This window comes from Chrysemys picta, chromosome 19 (assembly GCF_011386835.1).
Source record: "Chrysemys picta bellii isolate R12L10 chromosome 19, ASM1138683v2, whole genome shotgun sequence".
Lineage (NCBI taxonomy): Eukaryota > Metazoa > Chordata > Testudines > Emydidae > Chrysemys > Chrysemys picta.
This window is the reverse complement of record NC_088809.1, coordinates 23,341,107-23,353,123: the sequence shown is the minus strand read 5'-3', so window position 1 is coordinate 23,353,123 and position 12,017 is coordinate 23,341,107. Positions and strand designations below refer to the sequence as shown.

Sequence of the window (12,017 nt, the reverse complement as noted above, 5' to 3'; positions counted from 1 at the left end):
CAGCAGGTTTAAAACCAACACAAGAAAGTATTTTTTCATGCAATACACTGTCAACCTGTGGAACTCCTTGCCAGAGGGTGTTGTGAAGGCCAATATTATAACGGGGTTCAAAAGGGAGCTAGATAGATTCATGGAGGACAGGTCCATCAATGACTATTAGCCAGGACGGGCAGGGATGGTGTCCCTAGCCTCTATTTGCCCGAAGCTGGGATTGGGTGACAGGGGATGGATCACTTCATGATAACCTGTCTGTTCATTCCCTTTGGGTCACCTGCCATTGGCCACTGTCAGAGGACAGGCTACTGGGCTGGATGGACCTTTGGTCTGACCCATTGTGGCTGCACCCCATGTGCCATGCCGCCCCCTGAGGCCCCGCCCCTGCCCCTTCTCCCTGTGCTCATGCCACCTCTTTTCCCCAAACCCCTGACCTCGCACCAACCCTTCCCCCAAACCCAGCATTGTCCCTCCTTCCCCGCAAGACCCCACCTGCTGCTCATGCCTCTCCCCCTTCCCGTCACTTGATCTAACAGCTGGCAAAAAGTGGGGGGAGGGCCTGACCCCTTGATCCCCCCTGTTCCGGCACCCCTGCATCCGCTGCTATATTTTATTCCAGTGTCTGATGCTCAGTACTAGACTCGACTCTGAAAGCCCACCCCTCCATTCAGGGCACTGCTGCAGCGTCGCCGAGAGTGGAGCACCCATAGAGACCCACTGAAAGAAGAAGAAAGGGTTACTCACCTTGTGCCGTAACTGTGGTTCTTTGAGATGTGTCCCCCTGTGGGTGCTCCACTACTTGCCCTCCTTCCCCTCTGTTTTGGAGCTCTTACCTATGAGCTCTGTGTAGAGAAGGAACTGGGGGCAGTTTGTCTGCACAGCGCTGTAGTGACCTAATGCATGGGAGGGGGAGAGCGTATGTGTGGGCCGAACAGAAACGGCTGCCTAAAATCTCCGATGAGAGGCGCAGGGGTGTGAATACACAGAGAGTGGAGCAACACACGTCTCGAAGCACTGCAGTTACTGTACAAGGTGAGTAACCCTTCTTATCCCATTTTCCACTCAGGGAACTGAGGCCCAGAGCGATCAGGGCCCCAGTTCAGCTAGATACAGGTGTAACTTTAAGTGTGTGAATAATCCCATTATTATAAGTCAGACTCTCGCTGTCAGGCATTTTTTCCAGCCCTCAAATAATTTTCGTGGCTCTTTTCTGCATCCAGCATCCAGAGCCAAGGTTTAGCGCATTAAACCCTCACTTCCACGTTATCAGGGCCTAGCCCCTCACCAAGCTTCTAGGCACATGGGGAGTGTGGACACTACACCACAGGTGAGCCCAGCTAGGGCAGGGCATGGGAACCCAGTGAGGGTCAGATGTCAAGAAGGGGGGTGTGATCCATGGAGAGATCTATGAGGATGGAGCTCAGGCCAGGAGACCTGGGCAGAAAGAAGCCAGCAGAGAGCACAGTGGAGGGGGCAAAGTGGTCCTTTAAAGGCACATTCCCTAACCCAGGAGCTGTTGTAGAACTGACTGCACACCCATGTCTCTCTGTTTGCAGGGAAATCCCTGGCTGAACTTGGTAAGTGCCATGTGTCCCCCTCCCCCCCCCCATATGACACTGTGTCCTACGCCAGCAGTCCGTGCTCCGGGGAGTGCTCACCTCTTGGTGTGTTTGATTTCAGGCTGGAGTAAAGTCAGAAAAAATGCAGGTAAGTGAAGCTGGTATTTTAATGTCAGACCCCCTGCACCACTCTGCTGCCCAGCAGATGCACACATGCCAGAAGTCACAGGGAAAGCAGTGTGGTCAATGAAAATGCCAGATTCGTCACAATGCTCACACTTAACTATGGAGTCACCAGCGCTCCAGTGTAACTGCGATAACTCAGAGTGCTCCTAAGGCCGGGAACTTACCCGCTGTCAGTCCAGGGGGGTAGGCGCTTACAGGAGTTTGTAATTGTGGGTCAGAGTTGGGGTTTTGCTGGACACGTGTGGTGAATTCTCATGTGTTGTGTTGTTGTTAATTGACTTCATGAACTAGAAGGGATCTAGGAAACTGTGTAAATTACCTTAACTGGCTGCGGGTAATTGTCTTAATGCTTTTTGGACTCTGGTGAAATCTCTGTTTTTACGGAGTTGTCAATCAGTAGCCCTTTGGCCAATTCAGTTCAAATTTGGTAGAAAAATTCTACCTCAGACCCAGACCAAATCTACCAAATTTGAGTGTGATATGACTCTGTGGGTGTTAGAATAGAGGGCTCCCAGCTCAGGCGTAGATTGGAGACTCAGTTGCGGTCTTAGCTGTGGAGACGTGGTAGCGGCCCCACAGCACAGATTTTGTGGTAGGTGACTACTGAGTTCTCGTAATGGTTTGAAATGACGTCCGTGTGTGTAACACCTGAGCTCTCTCCTCACTGGGGCCTCTGTAGAGGTTACAGACAGGCCCAATGGGAGCTAGAGGCATCTCCAGCTCTTTCAGGGGAGCTATTTGCCTCTAGTGCCTGGGAGGAGAGCTGCAGTGACAGGCAGAGAAGCAGGTTCCCGGGCGATAGAGGCTGGAAATTAGGGTTACCATATTTTGTGCCTCCAAAAGGAGGACACTCCACGGGGCCCTGGCCCCGCCCCCAGCCCCGCCCCCTCCCCCGCCCCAACTCCGTCCCCTCCCCAAAGTCTCCGCCCCCTCCCCTGCTTCCCGCGAACATTTAATTCGCGGGAAGCCTGGGCAGGTAAGGGGGAGTGTGGGGGGAGGAGGTGCGGCCCAGGCTGGCCCCCCCGGCGGCTCCAGCCTGGGTCGGCTCGGGCCCTGGGGTTCCGGCCCTGGCCCCCGGGCGACCACCCCCAGCCCGCCCAGCACTGCCGGCCCCCGGCGGCCCAGCGCACCCCCCCGGCTCCCAGCCCCGGCGGCCCAGCGCAGCCCCCGGATCCCGGCCCCGGCGGCCCAGCGCACCCCTCCGGCGGCCCGACCCCGCGGCCCAGCGCACCCCCCCGGCAGCCCGGCTCCCGGCCCGACCCCCCGGATCCCGGCCCCGGCGGCCCAGCGCACCCCCCCGGCTCCCGGCCCCGCGGCCCAGCGCACCCCCTCGGCGGCCCGACCCCTTGGCCCCGGCCCGGCTCCCGGCCCGGCCCAGCGCACCCCCCCGGCCCCGCGGCCCAGCGCACCCCCCCGGCGGCCCGGCTCCCGGCCCGACCCCCCGGCTCCCGGCCCCGCGGCCCAGCGCACCCCCCCGGCGGCCCGGCTCCCGGCCCGACCCCGTGGCCCAGCGAACCCCCCCGGCCCCGCGCACCGCCCCGGCGGCCCGGCTCCCGGCCCGACCCCCCGGCTCCCGGCCCCGCGACCCAGCGCACCCCCCCGGCGGCCCGGATCCCGGCCCGACCCCCCGGATCCCGGCCCCGGCGGCCCAGCGCACCCCCCCCGGCGGCCCGACCCCGCGGCCCAGCGCACCCCCCCGGCGGCCCGGCTCCCGGCCCGACCCCCCGGCTCCCGGCCCCGCGGCCCAGCGCACCCCCTCGGCGGCCCGACCCCTTGGCCCCGGCCCGGCTCCCGGCCCGGCCCAGCGCACCCCCCCGGCCCTGCGCACCCCCCCGGCGGCCCGGCTCCCGGCCCGACCCCCTGGCTCCCGGCCCCGCGGCCCAGCGCACCCCCCCGGCGGCCCGGCTCCCGGCCCGACCCCGCGGCCCAGCGAACCCCCCCGGCCCCGCGCACCCCCCCGGCGGCCCGGCTCCCGGCCCGACCCCCTGGCTCCCGGCCCCGCGGCCCAGCGCACCCCCCCGGCGGCCCGGCTCCCGGCCCGACCCCCCGGCCCCGCGGCCCAGCGAACCCCCCCGGCCCCGCGCACCCCCCCGGCGGCCCGGCTCCCGGCCCGACCCCCCGGCTCCCGGCCCCGCAGCCCAGCGCACCCCCTCAGCGGCCCGACCCCGCGGCCCCGGCCCGGCACTGTGCCCCTGGACCCCGGCCCGGCCCCGCGACCCCGGCCCAGCCCTCCCTCCCGATTTTCCCGGACATGCCCGGCTTTTGGGGATTTCCCCCCGGACGGGGATTTGAGCCCCCAAAAGCCGGACATGTCCGGGAAAATCCGGACGTATGGTAACCCTACTGGAAATCAGAGCATGTCCTAGCCAAGACAGAGCTGGGGGAGGATGGGAAACAGCCCCGATGGGCTGGGCTCTGCCCCTGATGCTCTGCCCCATCTCTGCAGTGAACGTGATTCTGGATCCGGACACGGCTCATCCCAGCCTCGTGGTCTCTGAGAATGGGCGATCTGTGAAATGGAGGGGCCTGCAGCAGGACGTGACTGACAACCCCGAGAGATTTGACAGTGAAACCTGCGTGCTGGGCTTGGAAGGGTTCACCTCGGGGAGACACTACTGGGAGGTAGACGTCGGGGGTGGGAGGGCCTGGGCTGTGGGGGTGGCTGGAGAGTCTGTCAGGAGGAAGGGCTGGATCAGCTTGGCTCCTGAGGAGAGGATCTGGGCCGTGGATCAGTTTGGGAGCCATTACCGAGCTTGCACTTCCCCGGATACCCTCCTGCCCCTGACTTGGATCCCCGGGAAGATCGGGGTGTATCTGGACTATGAGCAGGGCCTAGTGTCATTTTATCAGCCTGGTACTGAGGCCCCGATCTTCACTTTCACCTCCTCTTTCACTGGGCAGCTCCACCCTTTCTTCTGGGTCTACTCCCCAATCACACTATGTTCCTGAGATATGGCATGCGGGGGGGGGGGCATAGCATCTCTCACTGGTCAGACTTTTTTTGTTCTGTTGTTTTTCTGAAATGGACTAATTTTTCATTCTTTAAATATTTTCCATTTTTTTATTCTTTTCAAAACTTGGAATTTTCCAAAATGAATATTTTCAATTTTGAAAATCCTTCGATTTGACTAAGCTGAGGGCTCAAAATTGGCAAAGCAGAAGAAATCCTGAGTGATGTGTTGTGTAAGACGCTACCTACATAGACTAGAACAGAACTCAATACACAATACATCAGAGGACCCCTCCCCCCAAATAAAAGGTTTAGTTGAAAATTTTGTAATAATGCAAAAAAAAAAAAAATCTCAAGAAAATCCAAATGTTTTCACCCACAAAATCTCTTTTTGTAAATTGGCCAAATTTCCTCAAGATATTTTTGAATGAAAACTTTTGTTCAGCTCTGATTAACACCTGTAATTGCATATAATCAATGAATGTTTCCTGGTTCTTAGTCCTGTAATTTATGAACTGACCACCATTGATGAATGGAAGGGGTAAGAACATGAGTCAAACCCTGTCCCAAATAGGGTGACCAGATAGCAAGGGTGAAAAATCGGGACAGTGGGTGGGGGGTAATAGGCACCTATATGAGAAAAAGCCCCAAATATCAGGACTGTCCCTATAATATTGGGACATCTGGTCACCCTAGTCCCAAAACATCACATTGTCCCAACTGGATAAAAGGCTCCAAGAAAGCCGATTCCTAACCAGTAACCATGTTCTGTGACATTATTGGTGAAAGAAACCGAGTCAGAGGAATGGCGGGAACTCGGTTCTCTGCATGAGTGTTGATCATGCGATTCACAGCATCAGGAAGGCTTATCCTAAACCCAGAATGACAGGTATGTCCTACACCAGCTAAATTTAGAGTTTTAGGCCAGAAGGGACCATGAGATCATCCAGTCCAGACCTCCTCTATATCACAGGCCACCAACACGCCCAGCACCCTCACATCAAGCCCAGCACCAAAAATTAAACCAAACTATTGCAGCCCACAGGAGACTAGATTATCACGTGCCACAGCCACGGAGCTTCACCCAGCCTGAGCGGAACAAAGCATGGGGGCAAAAACTAGATCAGTCTCGTAATACTTCCCCAGTCTCATAATACTGCTCTTGAGGGGGTGCTAGCCTCCACCACCCCCACCCACCCCGGTTCCAGTGTCTCTGGTGTCTAAACAGGATTTCCTTAAATCACAACAGCCACTTCTCCCATCTCCTGCTGCAGGATGAAAGGAAAACAGTGCTTCCTTACGTTAGCCGCAGGATCTGATCATCTCCTGCATTAACTGGATGATTTAATGAGTTGATGACCCAAACCAACATCATGGTTAACCCACCGACTTATGGAGTCAGTCTCAGTTGTGACCTGGATTTGATCATTGTTTTCACAGGTTCCAAGGCCAGAAGGGACAGTTGTGATCAGCTTGTCTGGACTCCTGGAACACAGGCCAGAGACCTGCCCCACAATAATTCCTGCTCGAACTAGAGCAGATTTTTTTTTTAAATCATCCACTCTTGATTTGAAATTTGTCAGTGATGGAAAATCCACCACGACCCTGGGTAAATGGTTCCAATAGTTAATTACCCTCACTATTAAACAAGTTTGAGAGGGGTAGCTGTGTTAGTCTGTTTCAGCAAAAACAACGAGGAGTCCTGTGGCACCTTAAAGACTAACAAATGTATTTGGGCATAAGCTTTCGTGGATTGGAACCCACTTCGTCAGATGCATGGAGTGGAAACTTCAATGGGGAGATATATATACACATGGAAACACAGAGACAAGGCCTGTCATGTACCCCTTTGAGATGGCAGGTTCCAGGGCTGCTACCAGCAGGTCAGGCTCCAGTACCAGATCTGGCCTGGCTACAGAGCCTCCGGCTCAGAGAGACACCCAGATGTGCCTGTCACAAGATCCTTTAACGCTCTGCCCGGCCAGGCGGAGGTTAGCTTATATAAGGTCTGTTGCACATAGCACCACCTAGTGGCTGAACAGTAACATACAGTTTACCATGACACTGCCCTGACACTGGAAAGTTTCACTCAGAGAGCCCAGAGAGGGGCCAGAGGTGCAGGTAACCCTGTATCCGTGACAGGTTCCCTCCCAGGTCTGCCCCTTTACCCTGGCCATGTGCGCTAATACCACCTGGCCACAAGCAGCCACTACCCCCAGGCCTGGTGTAGCCTCTCCTGGGCACCAGCCCAGTGCAGCCACTCCAACCCATCTCCATGTACAGCTGGACAAACTCTGGAGGGTGTGTGTGTGTGTGAGATATTCCTACCCTTGTATCCCTCCCCACGGTGAATGCTGTGGAAAGGGTCTCGGTAAAGGTTGGACAGCTTTGGTGCAAGTCCTTGTATATTGTCAGTCCATTACTGGTATTATTTGTTTACAGCACAGCAGTGCCAAGAGGCTTTGTCAGGATCAGGGCCCTGTGGCGCTAGGATCTCTTCAGAGAAAGAGCACAGACCGGTCCCTACCCATGGAGCGCTCAGTCTGACCAGACAGGTGTATCACGAAGTGGGAATGTTCTGTATTATTTACATGACCCCTAAATGTTGCATTGATACCAGTGGGAGACAGAGGACTGCTTGCTCTCAGGGAAGGCTAAGAGACATGGGTGTGATGGTGTCCCTAATGAAATTTTATGGGGAGATGCTTATAAATGTATATATGATGTAACTGGAATATGTTTTGTGCTACATGTACCATGTAACATATCTCTGTAAAAGTTATGATCTACTGAATCTATTCCTCCTGTTTGTATGCATATATCATTGTTGTAGTTGAAGTTATGAATATTGGTTTTATATTTGCTGGGTTTATACATAGCCTTGGTAAGAGCATGGGATCATGTCTGGAGAAAAGAATGTGCAAGTTAAGTGCAAGAACTTAACAGACAATAGGAGGTGCAGAGCCCAATCCACATCGGAGCTTGGCCAGGAATGCGAATGGCTGGACTGGTTAGGGTCCATGGAGATGTGACTTGCCCATGTGATCCCAAAACTCCAGGGTAACATGATGCTACACAGGGAATGGGAAGGAGTAACCATCCAGGGGAGAAAGTCTATTTAAATCCTTGGAAGACCCCTCCGTTTTGTCTTCAGTTGGCTAAAGAGAGAGGCTCTCCACCCCCCAAGGACATACCTGAGAGAGACTGAACAAAGGACAAAGACAATAGGGGGTGTGAGCGATTGCTGGACCCAGGCTAGGAGTTCTACAGCCTGTAAAAGAAAGACTGGCACTACTGAGGTTTTTATATCTGTGTTGAGTTTGATTAGACATAGACGTGCGGGTTTTATTTTATTTTGCTTAGTAATTCACTTTGTTCTGTCTGTAACTACTTAGAATCACTTAAATCCTACTTTCGGTACTTATTAAAATCACTTTTTACTTATTAAGTTACCTGGAGTACGTGTTAGTACCTGGGGCGGGGGGGGGGGGGGAGGGGCAAACAGCTGTGCATCTCTCTCTATCTCTGACATAGAAGGCGAACTATTTCTGAGTTTACCCTGTATAAGCTTTACACAGGGTAAAACGGATTTATTCAGGGTTTGAACCCCATTGGGAGTTGGGCACCTGGGTGTCAAAGGCTAGAGCACTTCCTGAGCTGCCTCCAGGAGGCCTACGGCTGTTAGTGGACGTGGCTCAGACCAGGGTCTGAGTTTGCAGCCGATCAGCGGGTCTGGCTCAAAGCAGACAGGATTCGGGAGTCCCAGGCTGGAAAAGGCAGGAAAGCAGGGGCAGAAGTAGCCTTGGCACACCAGGTGGCAGCACCAAGGGGGTTTCTGTGATCCCCAACCCGTCACAATGGGTGTGACTGCTACCTGGTTGAGATTAAATGGGTCATTGGGAAAAGACTGGCTGAGGCTAGCCCCAGTGTGAAGACAACGGCAAAACCCATCACCAAGACATTGTTGCCAAGCATCCAAAGACCCAGAGGGAGGTGAGGTGGGGAAATCCATAACAGGGAAAATGAGCAACATCCCCCAGCTCGAGAACAAAGATGGGGGAGGTGTGAGGTGGGGGATCAAAGCTGGTTGCTGGAAGGAGTCGGGCTCTCCCCTGGAGTCTGACCAAGGAGCTCAGACTGAGAGAGAGACAGAACTTGAGCAAGGGGGTTCGCTACAGCTTGGCTGGGCTCTGGGCTGACCAGAATGGACTTGAACTGTGCTTTAACCTTCAGTTCTCTGTGCCAACCTAAGGACGTTCTATGCTGTGTCCAGTTGATTAGTAAACCCGACTGCTTTGACAACACGGTGTGTGTGTCACTGCAAATGCTTGCTGAGGTGCATTAATCCCTGAAGAGCGGACAAGTCTCTACCAGGACTCAGAGACTATCACGGTAGGACTTGCTGAACAGAGCTCCTGCTGTGACCCAGCAGTGCTAAAGGTCCAATCTAAGGAGGCAGTGAAGCAGAGTTGCTTATCCTGAAGGACGAGAGGGACCCCTGGAGGGTCTGGTAGATTGAAGGGGTTCCTCCTAGAGCCTCTTCCAAAGCTGGGGGTGTAGCACCGATCCTCTGGATCCATGACAATTGGTGGCAGTGATGGGATGCTGAATGCACCAGTAGTAGTTTGCAATAAGTGACTTGCAGCAGTAAAACGAGGGTCGTCAACGGAAACAACAAGAAAATGGCATATAACATGGGCCTTGGTTAGGCCACCTCCCTAAGAAGGGCATCACAAACCCTGTGCAGGGAGAGGCTAAGCCCTCTGGAGACAGCTGGAGACAGATGGAAGGACCAAGTAACAGGTTCCAGACTCAGGTTGGTTTTCCAATGAAGCCTGAGAGCAACAGAGGCAACAGCAGGATGTCCCCAAGAGGCAGTTCCCCATCCAGCAGGGTGCCCTCATGATCCGGGTCCTCTTTGATAGATTAGAAGCAGTGGGAGCTGCAGCTGAAGGCGAGGGAGCTAGCAGAACATGAGAAGCAGGAAAATCATTAGGCAGAACAGCGGAAGAACCAGGAGAAGCAGCAAAAGCATGAACTACAGATAGAGAAGTGGGGGGGCAAGAGGACCCACAGAGGGGAAAGTGGGTGTGACATTGCACTTCATATGATGTTATGGAAATATGCTAATGAGTGTGAATCTAATGTAACTAGAATATGCTTCATGCAAAAGGTCTCTTGTAAGGTATCGTTACAAAGTTCATAATCCGCTGAGGGTGGTCATACTATTTGTATGAATGTATCATTCTTGTATCTGAAACTAGAAATATGAAATATAACTCTGAGGTCCTATTGTAATTATGCAAAGTGTGGGCTATTAATGGTGGCTTGGAATCTTGATGGCTCCCATTTACCAGGACGATTGTTTGTAAAGGGCTCCGTTTACTTGTACGTCCTCTTGTATACGTGTGTGCTGGCAAGTGGATAATGAAGTCTTGCAGTGACATGTGATCATGTCACCTGAACTGGAATCCATCTTTAACCTGGTGCTGGTCCATTTAGAAGGAGGGATGGGTCCTAAAGCTATATAAGGGGTGGAACAGAACAAAGGGTGCTGCAGTCATGAGAAATCCCCTAGCTACCACCGGAGCTGGAACAAAGACTGTACCAGGGGAAAGGATTGGGCCTAAACTAGAAGGTGTCTAGTCTGTCAAAGAAGCTTATTGGAACATCTCTGAGAGTGAGATTTACTTGCATTTAGCTTCCTACTGTATTAGGCTTAGACTTGCATGTTTTTGTTTTATTTTGCTTGGTAATTTACTTTGTTCTGTCTGTTATTACTTGGAACCACTTAAATCCTATTTTTTATAATTAATAAAATCACTTTTTACTTATTAACCCAGAATATGTATTAATACCTGGGGGAGCAAACAGCTGTGTATATCTCTCTGTCAGTGTTATCAAGGGGGAACAATTTATGAGTTTACCCCGTATAAGCTTTATACAGGGTAAAACGGATTTATTTGGGGTTTGGACCCCATTGGGAGCTGGGCATCTGAGTGCTGGAGACAGGAGCACTTCTTAAGCTGTTTTCAGTTAAGCCTGCAGCTTGTGGGGGACATGGTTCAGACCTGGGTCTGTGTTTGCAGCAGGCTAGCATGTCTAGCTCAAACAAGTCAGGGTACTGAAGTCCCAAGCTGGCAGGGAAAATGGGCTCAGAGGTAGTCCCAGCACATCATGTGGCAGTCCCAAAGGGGTTTCTGTGACTCAACCCGTCACAGTGGGAAAAGACCCTGGAATGCCAAGTCTGCAGGGAGACTAGACCCTAAATGGTTGCTCCAGATTGAGATTTCATGGATTGAGATCTGGTTAAAAGACAGGGAACAAAGGGTAGGAATAAATGGTAAATTTTCAGAATGGAGAGGGGTAACTAGTGGTGTTCTCCGAGGGTCAGTCCTAGGATCAATCCTATTCAATTTATTCATAAATTATTTGGAATAAGGGGTAAGCAATGAGGTGGCAAAATTTGCAGATGATACTAAGGTGCTCAAGATAGTTAAGACCAAAGCAGACTGCGAAGAACTTCAAAAAGATCTCACAAAACTAAATGATTGGGCAACAAAATGGCAAATGAAATTTAATGTGGTGTGACAGACCCAGACCAGTGGGGTACAGGAGTCTGGTAGAGGGCAAATATACTGGTCACTGGATGAGTAGTTTTCTGTTCCCTGAGTGACCAGAGCAGGGGCTGCACTAGAGTAATCAGGAACCTGCTAGAACCGGTTAAGGCAGGCAGGCTAATTAGGACACCTAGAGCCAATTAAGAAGAAGCTGCTAGAATCAATTAAGGCAGGCTAATCAGGGCACCTGGGTTTTAAAAGGAGCTCACTTCAGTTTGTGGTGCGAGTGTGAGGAGCTGGGAGCAAGAGGCGCAAGGAGCTGAGAGTGAGAGTTGCTGGAGGACTGAGGAGCACAAGCGTTATCAGACACCAAGAGGAAGGTCCTGTGGTGAGAATAAGGAAGGTGTTTGGAGGAGGCCATGGGGAAGTAGCCCAGGGAGTTGTAGCTGTCATGCAGCTGTTACAGGAGGCACTATAGACAGCTGCAGTCCACAGGGCCCTGGGCTGGAACCCGAAGTAGAGGGCGGGCCCGGGTTCCCCCCAAACCTCCCAATTGACCTGGACTGTGGGTTCTCCCAGAGGGGAAGGTCTCTGGACTGTTCCTCAATCCACATGGTGAATCTCTGAGGCAAGAAAATCCTCCAATAAGCGCAGGACCCACCAAGATAGACAAGGAACTTTGTCACAGTCATTTAACCCTAACTGAATTTCCTGGGTTTAGAAGGCTCAGTTTGAGAATTATTGCAACAGCCCGGCAATGTCGTTTAC

The 12,017-nt window shown here is 53.3% G+C and overlaps 1 long non-coding RNA gene across 1 annotated transcript; it reads left to right on the top strand.

The window, feature by feature from the left end:
* The first annotated feature begins 647 nt into the window (after window positions 1-647).
* On the top strand, window positions 648-4,295 carry LOC135976595 (uncharacterized). The gene is made up of 3 exons (XR_010593859.1): window positions 648-1,571; window positions 1,675-1,701; window positions 4,186-4,295. It is a non-coding gene; the product is annotated as an uncharacterized LOC135976595 (long non-coding RNA).
* The last annotated feature ends 7,722 nt before the right edge of the window (window positions 4,296-12,017 follow it).